Source organism: Pipistrellus hanaki, assembly GCF_964339955.1.
Source record: "Pipistrellus hanaki genome assembly, chromosome: X".
Taxonomy (NCBI): Eukaryota; Metazoa; Chordata; class Mammalia; order Chiroptera; family Vespertilionidae; genus Pipistrellus; species Pipistrellus hanaki.
Window position 1 is genome coordinate 86,161,778 of NC_140524.1, and position 14,420 is coordinate 86,176,197.

General features: G+C 41.4%; 1 protein-coding gene and 1 pseudogene across 12 annotated transcripts in view; both read left to right on the plus strand.

The window, feature by feature from the left end:
* The first annotated feature begins 211 nt into the window (after positions 1-211).
* On the plus strand, positions 212-1,132 carry LOC311614515 (large ribosomal subunit protein eL32-like; annotated as a pseudogene). The gene is made up of 2 exons: positions 212-327; positions 803-1,132. The product of its transcript is annotated as a large ribosomal subunit protein eL32-like (transcript).
* Positions 1,133-5,624: 4,492 nt separating this feature from the next.
* TAB3 (TGF-beta activated kinase 1 (MAP3K7) binding protein 3) overlaps positions 5,625-14,420 on the plus strand; it is a 74,150-nt gene continuing 65,354 nt past the window's right edge. For 8 of the 11 annotated variants that reach the window (XM_084869589.1, XM_084869583.1, XM_084869593.1 and 5 more), the window contains exon 1: positions 5,777-5,968. The gene's annotated coding sequence lies outside the window, so the exon portion shown is untranslated. Of the gene's footprint in view, positions 5,709-5,776; positions 5,969-6,011; positions 6,326-14,420 lie in introns of those variants that run through there. The other 3 variants (XM_084869588.1, XM_084869594.1, XM_084869587.1) reach the window with 3 other exon arrangements.

Genomic DNA, 14,420 nt, shown 5'->3' on the forward strand with positions numbered 1-14,420 from the left:
CCAACACTGGGCCATGGTATGGCATAATTTCTCAAGAAAACCAGCCAGCCACTTGGGTAAATTGATTACTTTGGATCCCTTCCACATGGGGTGTGTGTGCTGTGGGGTAGCAATTTATTCTTTCCAGAACTGATTCATACTCATATTATGAGTTTGCCTTTCCTATCCTGGTTCCACCAGGAGGTGGCAGCCATCTCTCCTGCTCAGCATCATGGGTGCCCTCAGACCCCTCATAAAAACCAAAATTGTGACAAAAGAGGACCAAGAAGTTCATTTGGCACCAGTCAGACCAATCTGTCAAAATTAAGCATAACTTGCTCTGCCTGTGTGGCTCAATGGTTGAGTGGCTACCTATGAACCATGAGGTCCCTGGTTCAATTCCCAGTCAGGGCACATGCCTGGGCTACAGACTTGATCCCCAGTAGGGAGAGAGGCAGCTGATTGATGATGTTTCTCTCTCATCAATGTTTCTTTTTTAAAAATATATTTTATTGTTTTTGTTTTTTGTTTTACAGAGAAGAAGGGAAAGGGAGAGTTAGAAACATCAGTGAGAGAGAAACATTAATCAGCTGCCTCCTGCACACCTCCTACTGGGAATGTGCCCACAACCAAGGTACATGCCCTTGACTGGAATCGAACCCAGGACCTTTCAGTCCGCAGGCCGACGCTCTATCCACTGAGCCAAAACGTTCAGGGCTCATCAATGTTTCTCTCTCTTTATCCATCTCCTTTCCTCTTGCTCTAAAAAAAATCAATAAAAACATATTTTTAAAAAAATTAAGCATAACTGGAGGAAACCCAGAGGCACTTAACAATAGTGGGAGCAGAAGATTCAAGGGCCAGATCTTGATGCTCAATATTGGTTATGGGAGCAACAAGAAAACAAAGCATATGCTGCCCAGTGGTTTTAGGAAGTTCCTTGTCAACAACGTCAAGGAGCTTGAAGTGCTGCTGATGTGCAACAAATCTCACTGTGCTGAGACTGCTCGCATTTCCTGAAAGAACCGCAAAGCCATTGTGCAAAGAGCAGCCCAGCTGGTCATCAGAGTCACCAATCCCAATGCCAGACTGCATAGCGAAAAATATGAACAGACAGCTTGTGCACACTGCATTTGTGTTAATCAAACCATAAGATTCTGAAAAAAAAAAAAAAAAAAAAAGACTAGCCGAAACTGGTTTGGCTCAGTGGATAGAGCATTGGTCTGCTGCGGACTGAAAGGTCCCAGGTTCAATTCCAGTCAAGGGCATGTTCCTTGGTTGCAGGCACATCCCCAGTAGGAGGTGGTGTGCAAGAGGCAGCTGATAGATGTTTCTAACTCTATCCCTCTCTCTTCCTCTCTGTAAAAAATCAATAAAAAATATTTTTTTAAAAAGACTAGAAGGTAGATTTTATTACTTACCACTTTTGACAAAATGTAGATTCCTCCAAGAGCTGAGTGAGGAATGTCTTCAAGATACATCACCTCGTCCTGGCCAATGTGGTTCAGTTGGTTGAGTGTCTTCCCATGATGCACCGAGAGGTTGCCCATTGGATTTCCTGTCAGGACACATATGGTTGCAGGCTCAATCCCCAGTAGGGGGCATGCAGGAGGCAGGCAAATGATGTTTTTTTCTCTCTCCCTCTCCCTTCGTGCCTCTCTCTCTCTCAAAAAATCAATCAAAACACATTTAAAAAAAAAAAAAAAAAGTATCACCTTCTAGCTTGTTACTGAATAGAAGCTATGTATAGGTCCAACCCAGGCAGATAATTTTAGGGAGAGGTCACATATCCTTAGAGTTTGGAGACCAGAGTCAGCAGACACACAGTTGCCTGCCTATTGCCATCAGCATTTATGAAGACAGGAAGATTGCTGGGGCAGCAGGACAGGGTGGCATGTATGTTGTTCAGCGTAGCAAGAACATGTGTTTCCCATGGATCAAGGTAACATTAAAAGAAAGCAAATAAGCTTGCGCCTTGCCAGTAGGTGAGGGGATCCTGGAAGTAAAAAGTTGTGGGTATTCCAGAAGAGGTAGGGACTAAGAAATTAGAAAAGGTTGAGTCCATATTAAAGAACTGTATCTTGAGGGAGGTCCTGAAGAATCATGCTCACCCCATGAGAGAAACAGCATTCGGGTGCCAGACACATAGAAGGCATTCACAACCAAGAGAATTATAACAGTATCAAAAAGTAAAAGAAACCAGGGACTGAGGAAAGAGAGGCCAGAGGAAAGAGCATTATTTGTGTCCTCAGATGTGCTATTAAACCTTCCCAGTGGAAGACTAAGAAGAACCCCCAAATGAAACCAAGAGAGAAAGAGCCAATTTTAGGCATCTGCCATGTGCAGAGATGACAAAGGCATCTTATGACTGCATCTGTAAGGCAGTAACTTGCCCACCTTCAATCCCACCCTCTTCATCCTTAGAGAAGAAACTGTGGTTAGCAAAATGGGGAAGGAAACGTAGAAGCCTATAGAACAGAAAGAGGATTATACTTGCTTTTCTGACTTTTAAAAAAATATATTTTAATTGATATCACAGAGGAAGGAAGAGGCAGAGATAGAAACATCAATGATTAAGGGGAAACATCAATGATGGGAGGGAATCATTGATTGGCTGCCTCCTGTATGCCCCCTACTGGGGATTGAGCCTGAACCCCAGGCATGTGCCCTGAATTGGAATCAAACTGTAACTTCCTGGTTCATAGGTTGCCGTTCAACCACTGAGCCGCACTGGCAGGGCTGCTTCTTTGACTTTACACTCTTCACTAATGAGAGAGAGCAAGGTATAACTTTAAATCAAGTTCTGAGTTTTGATTATTTTATGGGGCTGCTGGTTGTCTCCCCAACCTTTTTTCTAAAGATTTTAGCTAGGTACAAGACTGCTTAGAACAGTGGTCGGCAAACTGTGGCTCTCGAGCCACATGCAGCTCTTTGGCCCCTTGAGTGTGGCTCTTCCACAAAATACCACAGCCTGGGCAAGTCTATTTTGAAGAAGTGATGTTAGAAGAAGTTTAAGTTTAAAAAATTTGGCTCTCAAAGGGGGGGGCAATGTTAAAATACGTACACAGATAATAATTTAATAAAAAAATTAAAAAAAAATAAAAGAATAAAAAAATAAAAGGGCCTGTGAACCACCGAGCCTTTGCTTTGCAGCTGCGAAGTCCAGCACAAAGCACCAGGCTTGGTTTCTGTGAGGAGTGGATTTTTCCCCTCATGCCTAACAAGGGATAGCTGGGCTGTCTTTAAATAGCCAGCTTTACATCAGAATAAGTCACTGATTGGAGTGTGATGACTTGTACACACTGCGGTTGATAAACTCATTAAACTACGGAAAAAAAAAATTGGCTCTCAAAAGGAATTTCAATAGTTGTACTGTTGATATTTGGCTCTGTTGATTAAGAGTTTGCCGACCACTAGCTTAGAATAAGACCACGTTCCCCAGCCTCCCTTGCAGGTAAACACAGTCATATGATTAAGTTCTTGCCAATGGACTGTGAACACAAGTGATGTTAACAACTTCTGGGTTGTGCTATCAAAGGAAATGGGTAAACCTTCTCCTTCTGGACCAAATAAACTAGGACAGCAGTCTAGGGATGGTGGAGCAAGAAGCCAGAAGGAGACTAACTCCTGCTCACCTTGTGGAACAAAGTTGCTTTTGCCATATAATAGGCAAAACTCTCAGTGCCATATCACAATGCACATTTATTTCTCACTCATTGGTTTGGGAGTTGGCTGGGCAGTACTGTGTGTGTGTGTGTGTTTTTTTTTAAATATATTTTTTTATTGATTTCAGAGAGGAAAGGAGATAGAAACATCAATGATGAGAGAGAATCATTGACCGACTGCCTCCTGCCCGCCCCCTACTGGGGATCGAACTAACAACTCCAGCATGTTCCCTTGACCAGAATCGAACCTGGGACCATTGAGTCTGCAGGCTGATGCTCTAGTCTATCCAATGAGCCAAACCAGCCAGGGCTGGGCAGTTCTGTTTGATATGAAACCCTGAATTTGAAGAAGGTTTTCTATAAATGTTTTAACATGATGGTCCCCACTATGTGGGATGTGCAACAGGAGTGAATGGCCCCTTTCTGACCACATCCAGCTTCCAAAATGCTCTGCTTCAAGTTCAGCTCTGCTCTACATGTGTCATTCTCATCACCAGATTGGAAGATTAGAAGCTCTCAGGACAGTGGTGGTTCCTTCCCATAGCAACAATTGGATCCAGTTTGCCCACACTAGTGGAAACAGCATCTTCAGTTCCCCTCAGAGACACCAGCACCATAAGATGTTGCTCCCTCCTCATAGGTCTGAGTTTCAGCTCCACAAGGCTGTCCTCTAAATGTCTAAATTATAATAATCCCTACTTCTTCCCGTAGTACCCCAAGCTCTAGGCATAGTAGCTGCCTCCTTCAGTTGCTATCTTCGCAATACATTGAGTTCTCTTCTTGTTTTTTCAGTTAATGATTTCTTTATATTAAACTGTTAAAATAATTGAGGTGGTTTATTTCCTGACAGCACCCTAATTCACTGTAGTAAATCCTATGCCTGTGAGTCTCCTCAAGAATTTTCTCTTTGATATATTTCATGACAGCCCACTCCCAGTATCTTCATTCCCCTGCACTTATTTTTTTTAATCAAAGAATTTACTGTGAACTGTCATCATTTTTTTTTTCTTCTCATCCATCCCCATCTCAGGCCAATAGCTTCCTGAGGTCGGAGCACATCTGTTTCCTTAGCACCTGGCACATAGGAAACTGAACGCCACACGTTTGAATGAATGAGTAAATGAATGAGCGAGGAAAAATAAAACAGGAACAGAAGCAGTTAACAGTATGAGATTTGGAAGATTCACAAAACGCCAAAATGAAAGAGAAAGTTAGATGGGGCTGTGAGAAACAGGAGGGCTGTGGCTGCCAGCTGTGAGCCCAGCTCTGAGCACAAATTAAGTTCTCACTAAATAACGCGTATTGACCACAGGATGAAAGTACAGCTGAGCCGAAACCGGTTTGGCTCAGTGGTAGAGCGTTGGTCTGCAGACTGAAAGATCCCAGGTTCGATTCCGGTCAAGGGCATGTACATTGGTTGCGGGCACATCCCCGGTAGGGGGTGTGCAAGAGGCAGCTGGTCGATGTTTCTCTCTCATCGATGTTTCTAGCTCTCTATCTCTCTCCATTCCTCTCGCTAAAAAAATCAATAAAATATATTTTTTTAAAAAAGAAAAAAAAAAAAAGAAAGTACAGCTGAGACTCTGCAAAGAATACTCGTGGACAGGGAGGGTAAGAAGGCTGGAGAACTCCTGGGGACATCAAAGCAGTGTTAGCCCTTTGGGTTCTAGAGGGATGACCCAGCCCTAAGGGACGCCTCTCACTTCGCCAACGGGTCGTGCCCAGCCCTTTCCGGAGTTTCATTCGGTTCCTCCGCCCCCTCCTTCTCCGCTCCGCGCCTCCAGAGGAAACAGGTAAGACTGGGAGCACAGGGGGTGCTATTTAATGGGGCCTTTTTGGGCATGCGTTATCCTCCACCCGCCGCCCCCGCGCACGCGCAATAACCTGGCCCATAAGGGGAAGCTCTGAAGCGCGCTCAGGCTACTCTTAACTGATCACCTTTCCCGTGGCCCCGCCCTCCCGCGACTGTGGGGAAAGCTCGCGAGATGGCCCTCGGCGGTCTCCGACGGCGCCATCTTTGTGCCTGGCGAGCGACGGCGCCCGACGGGAGACCCGAAGCCTGAGGTTCGCACGCCCAGCTCTCGCTGAGAGCGGATCCCGGAAATACGAGGCGGGCCTCGGTGGGAGGGACGCACTGAGGGAGGAGGGAGGGAAGGGGGCGGTGGCGGCGGCTCTCACCGTATCCGGGCTCCGCGCGGCGCACACCCGAGGGGGGGGTCGGGCGGGGAAGCAGCGCCGGCCCGGACCCCCCGCGGGAACAGGCGGCAGGAGTGACTGAGAGGCGGCGGCTGCGGCTGCGGCGGACTGGGAGCAGCGGCTGCCCGGTGAGTGTCCGTGAGGAGGCCCCGCACCTGCCAAGACTGGGGCTTCGGGGATGGCTTCGGGGTCTTCCCGGTGACCCCGTGTTCGGGCGGTGGGCGTGTGCGCGGCTGCCGGTGACCCGGGGCTCCGCTCGGCCTGGGGCTGCGCGGCTGCCGAGGTCTGCGCAGGGCCTGGCGCATTCGACCCGGACGGCTGAGGAGAGAGGGAGTGGCCGGGGTCGGGGGGTAGCCCTGGTCCCCCGAACCCAGGGGATGGTGTCCTTCCTCGCTGGACCCTGGACTTTGAAGCCCCAGCAGAGCGTTTGGGGATGAGATGAGAACAAACGCACCGAGGTTGGAGTGGTTGAGATCGCGAGGAAGGTTAGTAGTAATTGTTGTGAAAGACGTTTGCAAATGATTGTGGGCAGGTGTAGAGTAAGGAAAAACACAGTCTATGTTCATTTAAAGATCGCATGAGGATTCCTCTGAGGGCCGACAGATTAGGGTTATTATCAGTGGAGTTCTGTAGTTTAATACTGTGTGCCAGCTCATTAAAGTTCATAAAAGCAGGATTTTGAGGGGTTGCATGAGGGGTTATAAAGTAAGCTGCATTATAAAGTTTCCTAGTGTCGATGAAAAGCATTTGTAAATATAAAATTGCTCAAGAAAACTTGTCACCTTTGGTCCAGACAGGGCTTGTCAATTCCATGTGTTCTTCAGTGTCGTTTGTCAAACAAGAAAATACTTTTGGCATGCGATGTATTTATTTCTGGTTTGTAAAAATAAGACTGAATGGGGGAAAACAATTTGACAAACTGAAAAGCTCCTTTTGCACACTTTTTACTTTGAAAGGAAAGGGGGATTTACTTTTTTCTTTGCAAATGCTTTACAAGACATTTGTAAGAAGAAAACATTTAGATCAGAAAAGGGCTTTTGAGATGAGAGTTTACTTTTTCACGGTATTAAATTTTAAAGGGTATCATTACTTACGGCATATTTTGTGATGATTTTTTATGAATATTGGAAGATTGCAAGCATATACACATACATAATTTTAAATCAGTGTATGATATGAAGTTTTTCACTTTGAGCTCTCCCCCTACCCATTTGCCTATGGCTTAATCAAGGGAAAAACTTTAGTGAAGGTGAAAATTAAATATGTGATCTTCATCTTTACGTTGGACAGAATATGGGAATATAATAATCTATATTCTGTCACTCTGAATTTTCTTCCACATAATAGTTATAGATACCACACTCTGTACAGTTTGTGTTGGAACAAAGGGAATTAACATTGATTGTATTCAGGCACTGGGCTTGGTGAATTATGTACTTTTGTACTTAATCCTCATAGTTACCTACCCTGTGCCAAAGATAACGTCCCTGTTGTACAGATAATGAAACGTCCAGTATTCTTAAGTGTCTTTCCTGAGGAAGTGATATAGCTGGTAAATTAAACTATAATAAATATTCTTAAGTATTTAGGATTAATTCATTTTAATCCTGGGGTAGAGCTAAAACTTATGTGTGTCTGATTCTAGAATGTGTTTTTCCTACTATGCTCTTCGTAAGTGTATGTGCTGACTGATAGAAATTTTATGAAAGTGGAAATTTTTGTCACAAAGAGACCTTTCAATTCTGTTGCTAATCATGAAAGCTTTCAGTGTTCTTGGCTGAAGATAATCTCAAGTTTTTCCCCCCAGATATCTTCATTTTCTAGCCAGAGGTAACATTTTAGCAGGTCCGCTGATTAGTAAGGATTCCTAGTAGTTGAGGTGACCTATCTGAAAGACAGTTTTCACTATCTTTGTCTCCAATTTCAGCATGCCCGATATACTTAAAATGTTTTGTTTATTCTGATATTAGTTTTTCAAATACTATTATTAAAATACTATTATTAAAATAAAATACCAGCTATTTATAGGGGTTTGAATTTGCTTTATTATAGCTTGAAGGTATACAGACACATACCCACCAACCTGCCTTCTCTAGCAAGTGGAGTACTTGATAACAGATGCTGTTTTTCTTCTCTTTCACTTAGGGCAGAAGTTTTGGACCTAGTTTGTGGTTTACAGAAAATACAGTAGCTATTCTGGGATTCGGCATAATCTTCTGTGGGGCTAGGGAGTAGAAGACCTTCGAGATTCCAAGCATTATCTTAGATGAAATGAAACAGCAGGAACATCTTGCTAATGCCATGGCCATTGGTTACTTTTATCCCCCATTGGTCTCTGCTCTTGCATCTTTGATGTTCTGCTGAGCTTGCCATCCGGTCATTATCTCTGTTTAAGAGAGTTCAACTGGAAGAGTAGCTGCTAAAATTAAAAAAAAAAAAAAAAAAAAAAAAAGATTCTAGCTGGCACTCATCCTTTGTGGTCCTTTGATTAGATTTACTTGTCTAATTATCCCTGGCTGAAATTTCAGAAGTCATGGAAGTTAGGATTTGCTGCTCCATCTTTCAAGAAGTAAATTGGAGGTCTTTAATTAAATAGCCATGTCTCAGAAACATGGGCATTAGAGGCAGAGGAAAAAGAAGTCCTGTGTTCCTCAGGATGTGTCTGTGTGTTTGTGATATATGGAGTTTGGAGCTTTGCTTGAAATAAAACCTTGGAATCCTGATGGGCAATATTTAGTCTGAGTGAACAATGTTTTCATTAGAGGCAGACTCCCAAGAAAGAGTTAAATACACTTCCTTATTTGTTAAGGTAATTACTCATTGTATTTGGGCTATTGCAGAGAAAAAATTGACAAATGATAATGTAACTGAGTACTCTTCAAGTAAATAAAGCCTTTCTGAAATGATTTATATTGCCTCTATATAAATAAAAGACATCAGGAAATTGTCTCTGATGTTTTTAGAAGCTTATTTTCATACCTTCTGCATAATAAACCTCAAGGCCACAAATATTCATTTGTCTAAGAGTGAAATGGAACTGTTGAAATATTTGGAGCTGTCAAAATGAATTAATCCTAAATACTTAAGAATATTTATTATAGTTTAATTCATTGGTAGGTCTATTAATTTGTTCAATCCTGCAACATCCCACTTCCTTCCTGCTTCAAATTTCTCTCCTTTCTTTCCTTCCTCTCTTTCTGACTGTTACTGCTGGTGCATGGAGCCTTCCCATAGTTCTCAGTTGACACACTGAATGAAGTCTTTGGCAGAGTGGATATTGACGAGGGCAAAAAAAAACCCCTAAAGTCCTCTTCCCTTCGATTTACTCTCCTCAAGGAGCTTAAGAGAGAGCTGGACAAGACCACATGGCCCACTTTGTTATTTTTTTTTTAAACTTATTGATGAGAGAGAGGAGAGAGAACATTGACTTGCTGTACCACCTATTTCTGCTTTCATGGTTGACTGTTATATATGCCCTGACTGGGGATCGAACCCACAACCTTGGTGTATTGGGACAGCCCTCTAACCAACTGACCTACCTGGCCAGGTTCCCATTCTTTCTGGAAAGGAGAAAGAGTGGCCAGAGTGAGGGAGGAAGGATCTTGACACTCCCATGGTTTCTCTTTTCCTTTTCCTTCCCTCTCCTAAGTGTTAAAGAGGAAAGTTTGTAAAAGCCCATCTGCTTCAGGAGTAGGCACTGTTCGCTTGTCCTCTTTTGCAGCCCACCCCAAACCCCACTTTTTTCTTGTTCCATTTAGCCGCTGTCCCACACTTCATCCTTCTCTGTTTTCCTTATCCCAAGGTCTCTTCCCAACGCAGCACTTTTTGTCCTCAACCTGAGGTCTAATGCACTGCCAATCAACCTCCTGCATGCCTTTCCTTATGCTCTGCTTTGATCATGGAGGCCTGGGCCTCTGGTCCTAGGGGAGTCCAGACTCCCAGTTGGGGGAGGGAAAAATTCTACATCCAGGCCTGAGTGGGACAGGGGTAGTTGCTTTTATTCAAAGTTAAAGGCTAAATGGGTTTTCCTATAGGTTCAGTAATTTATTATACTTCTGTAACCTTATGGGTGTTTAAGTTTTTGTGGGTTGGCTTGGAAACCTGGCACATAGACCTTTGTTTTCTGGGAAAGAAAGTTCTGAGGTTCAAATAGATGATTAAAAAAAACCAGCCTTGTGCTCCAGAAGTTGGGGGTTGCATGCTTTTTGTTAATTACTCAGTGGGATGGTAGGGAGCACACCTTTATTTCACCAAAATTAGATGTCTTCTGAGGATCAGATGGTCCTTCTGGGAGATAAACTGATAGCCTTTATAGACTATCAGTGAAGAATTTCTGAATTCTAAGAATTCAGGCACATGTTTTGAGTTCAGTCCATCCCAAGTTAATGTGTGTCATTAAAGCAGATGTTACTGTTGTGGAAAGAACATTTTTTCTTTGTCATAAAGGAATATCTTGTTCCCACTATATCTTACTGCTGTTTTGAAACTTTTCAAGGGTACTGGAATTCTTAGTTATTTTGTCCTAGATTACTTATTGGTAAACATGGGCAGTGTGTTTTACCTGAATATTTTAAAGTAAACTTTTATTTGCCTATTGTTGAAATTAGATGCAGTTACCACTGTTTGTAGTGTTCAATTAAGTGAAGGATTTCAAGGTGATAAAAGCAAAGCAAAATATATTTTAAATTTATTCTCCATAAATGTATTCAGTTTTAGCTTGGGTGAAGGACCTATAACTAATAAAAGGCAAGATGAGGTTCTTCATTAGCTGGGAGGAGGTGTCTCCAAACCACTCTTGTTTTTAAAATGAATTTGAGTCAGCTTCATTTTGAGAATTTACCAAATTATTCAATTACACATACAGTGCAATGGTTAAAAAGCATGATCTCCAAGGGTAAAATGCTTAAATATCCAAATCTTACATTTATTTTTTAATATGTTTTTATTTATTTCAAAGAAGAAGGGAGAGGTAGAGAAAGATAGAAACATCAGTGATGAGAGAGAATCATCAGTCAGCTGCCTCCTGCACACCCTCCACTGGGGATTGAGACCACAACCCAGGCATGGGCCCCGAACTCCTGGGTCATAGGTTGATGCTCAACCACCGAGCCACACTGGCTGGGGAAAACCTTACTTTTGACACTAAATAGCTCGGTGATCTTGGGCGAGTTGCTCAATCTCCAACCTGTTTCCTCATTTTTGAAATTGGGATAGTGTAATACCTACCTCATAGGATTTTTGTGAGGATTAAAGGAGCCAGAGGATGTATAATAATTAGAACATGCCTAGCAATGGTAAATGCTCATAGTTAGTTCTTTTTGTTATTATTCCTTTGTCATCATCATTATTGCTGCTACAATTTCTACTTTGGCTACCTTCGGAGATGACACCTGTTCTGGGTGTATGTGAAAGACATGTTTATTTGGTAGTAAATTTTAGATATAAAGCTTATTGGGGGTCCAGGCAGAGAAGTATATTGACTATTGGATACATCCAAAATTGGCCATAATGAAGGAAATCCATAAAATATTCAGCCATTTTTTCCCAGTAATACCATTCCTATTTTGTTATGTATAAGGAACTGTGCCACTTTGAGTAACTGCAGTGTCTTTGTTAAAATTTGTATATATTATGTTGGTGTTTGGGAACTGTGTAGAGGGATGTTCAATTTCTAAATGGTCCAATTATAAGAATTTCTTTTTGGAAATCAACTCCATTTTCCCATAGAAAAAAATGTCACATGTGACCTTCAGATTCCCAGGCCAACCCAACGTGCCTGAATTTGAAAACTGATAATACCATAAAAACTAGCTTCTACGTATAATAGTGTCTCAATACGAAGAGCACTGAGTGCATCAAGTACTGAAAGATTATGAACACAATGTGGTGGAGTCACATTCCTTCACAATCCTAGCACGGACTCCCAAGCTTTGGGCAGAGGAATTTCTTCCCTGCTGGAGGCTGAGGACAGGGGAAGCAGTGTGACCTGGTTTCTAGAAGGCAGGAGCATTTTCTTGGTCTGCCTTCTCAGAAGGCTGTATATTATAGTGGTTGCTTTCAAATCTCTATCACTCACAGAACTTCTCATCTGCAAAATGTAGTTGTAAGTAATGCCTACCTTACAGGGTTCTTGGGAGGGTTAAATGTGTTTCTATAAAGCACTTTAAAAGCACCTGGCCCATAGATGAGTGCATAGGAAATGTTATATATTTCCTAGGTTTTACTGTTCTAATAGAAATAAGCTTCTTTGGAATAATTTTAGATTGGCAGAAAAGTTGCAAAGATACTACAGAGTTTCCATATATCCTTCAGATATACATAGCTGTGGTACGTTTGTCACTAACATTGGTACTTTACTATTAGCTAAACTGCAATTCTACTCAATTTCATCAGTTTTTCTACTAATACCCTTTTTCTGTTCTAGGATTTGATCTAGGATACCATGTTATATTTAGTTTTTAAATTACCTTTTTTTTTTTTTAAGAACAAAATTTTAAGTATGTTTCTTATTGATTTCAGAGAGAGGAAGGGGAGAGGAAGAGAGAGAATCATTGATTGGCTGCCTCCTGCAAGCCCCCTACTGGGCGTTGAGCCTGCAACCCTGGCATGTGCCCTGACCAGGAATCGAACCCGTGACCTGGCTCATAGGCCAACACTCAACCACTGAGTCACACTGGCCGGGCTTTAAGTTACTTTTTTTTTAATATATATTTTTTATTGATTTCAGAGAGGAAGAGAGAGAGAGAGAGAGAGAGAGAGAGAGAGAGAGAGAGAGAGAGAGAGAGATCAATGATGAGAGAGAATCTGAGTGGCTGCTTCCTGCAGGCCCCTTACTGGGGATGGAGCCCTTAACCTGGGATTGTGCCCTTGACTAGAGTTGAACCCGAAACCCTTCAGTCCACAGGCCGGCCCTCCATCCACTGAGCCAAACTGGCTAGGGCTTAAGTTAATTTTAATTGTCATTGAGACTTCCAGTTCTTTAGTAAATAAATTTCTGTGGCCATAAACACATTTTCTGATTTAAGTTTTCTGCAGGTCCTCGAAAGGTGTTTTCCCTGGGAATGAAACGTCCAGGAATTCATCTTAGCACTGAACTTTATAGTTTGAAATAAAAGGAGTCCTATGATAGAGGAAAGAATGCTATGGAGATTGAATGAAAACAATTATTTTTATACTTTAAAAATGTTTTTACAGAACTAAATTGGATTGTTTTACTTTTGATGGATTTAGTTACAAAATGATATCACTTTTAAAAATGTTAAAATTAGTAGAAAGCATACTTCATTCTATACTGGAGATAGAAGCTAATTGGAATGAATTGGAGAAATTGTTTTTAAGTACTTAAAATTATGGTTGATTTAATAAGAAATTAATATTGTTAGTATATACAATAAGTTTTTGTTCTTAATTAGTGTATTTGTTTATATGTACTGGTTGGTTTGTGGACATGATTGACTTTTTAAAGTATTTTCCAAGGATACTATATACTATACTAATAAGTGCCATTGTCATTCTAAATTATCACAAAAGCTTAAATTTTATGTCAGAGTTGTCATTCCTGTAAACAGAAATTTATCAGTTAGGTTGCACATCATGAACTTGACTTTTAAAAAGCCTTATCTTTTCTGCCCCAGCAATAGCTTTTGGCAGTTAGTCATGGGTGGCAAAGAAATTAATTTTGAATTGGTAATATTTGGATGAAAATGTTTTCATTGACCATGGTATGTATTGAGGAGCACTGCCAGTAAACTAACTCTCTTGGTAGGTGGAAATCCCCTAGAACTTCCAGAAAAATAGTAGAGGGGTGAAGTTAAATAACTTAAGTTGTTTCCACTTATCAAGAGATGCTTATGACCTTGGACAAATCACCAAACTGCAAAGGACCTTGGCTTGTTCATTAGTACAATTAGGTGATTTGACTAGATATGTGATTCTATAAGTTTATTTTTGAGATTTGAAAGACCCTCTTGTTTAATAAAAATCTATAAGAGCAAGTCTTAGAGGACCTACACTAGTCACTTTATAAATCAACACTAGTCACTAAAGGTAGACATGAATCAATTTATTTGACTCGCACAAATGAATTTTGAGAGTCACTAGTTGGTTTGATACTTGTGAATATTTTGGTAATTAGCATGTTTTATAATACCTGCTTTTTAAGTTTTTGTTAGTTGATTTCTATGCTTTGACCTGAAGCAATGTGAAATTCAAATTTTTTGCTCTCATATCCCCTAACTAATTTTTAAAAATAGGTACTCCTTAATACTTAAAAGAATTTATTGAAGCCTAATATGTATGCAGAGAGTGCAGATCAATAGTGAACAGTTTGGTGAGTTTTCATCAACTAAGCACACTTGTGTTCCAGCACCCACATCAAGGAAGTGAACATTACCAGCCACTTAGAAGATCCTTTGTTTGCTCTTCTGGTCACTTACCACCCTGACTTTTAACATCACAGATTTGTTTTGCCTACTTTTGTACTTTATACAAATGCAATCCTACTGGACTCCCTTGTGCAACCTTATGAATATGAGATTTATCTATATTGTGTGTAGCTGTAGATCAGGGATTGGGAACGTC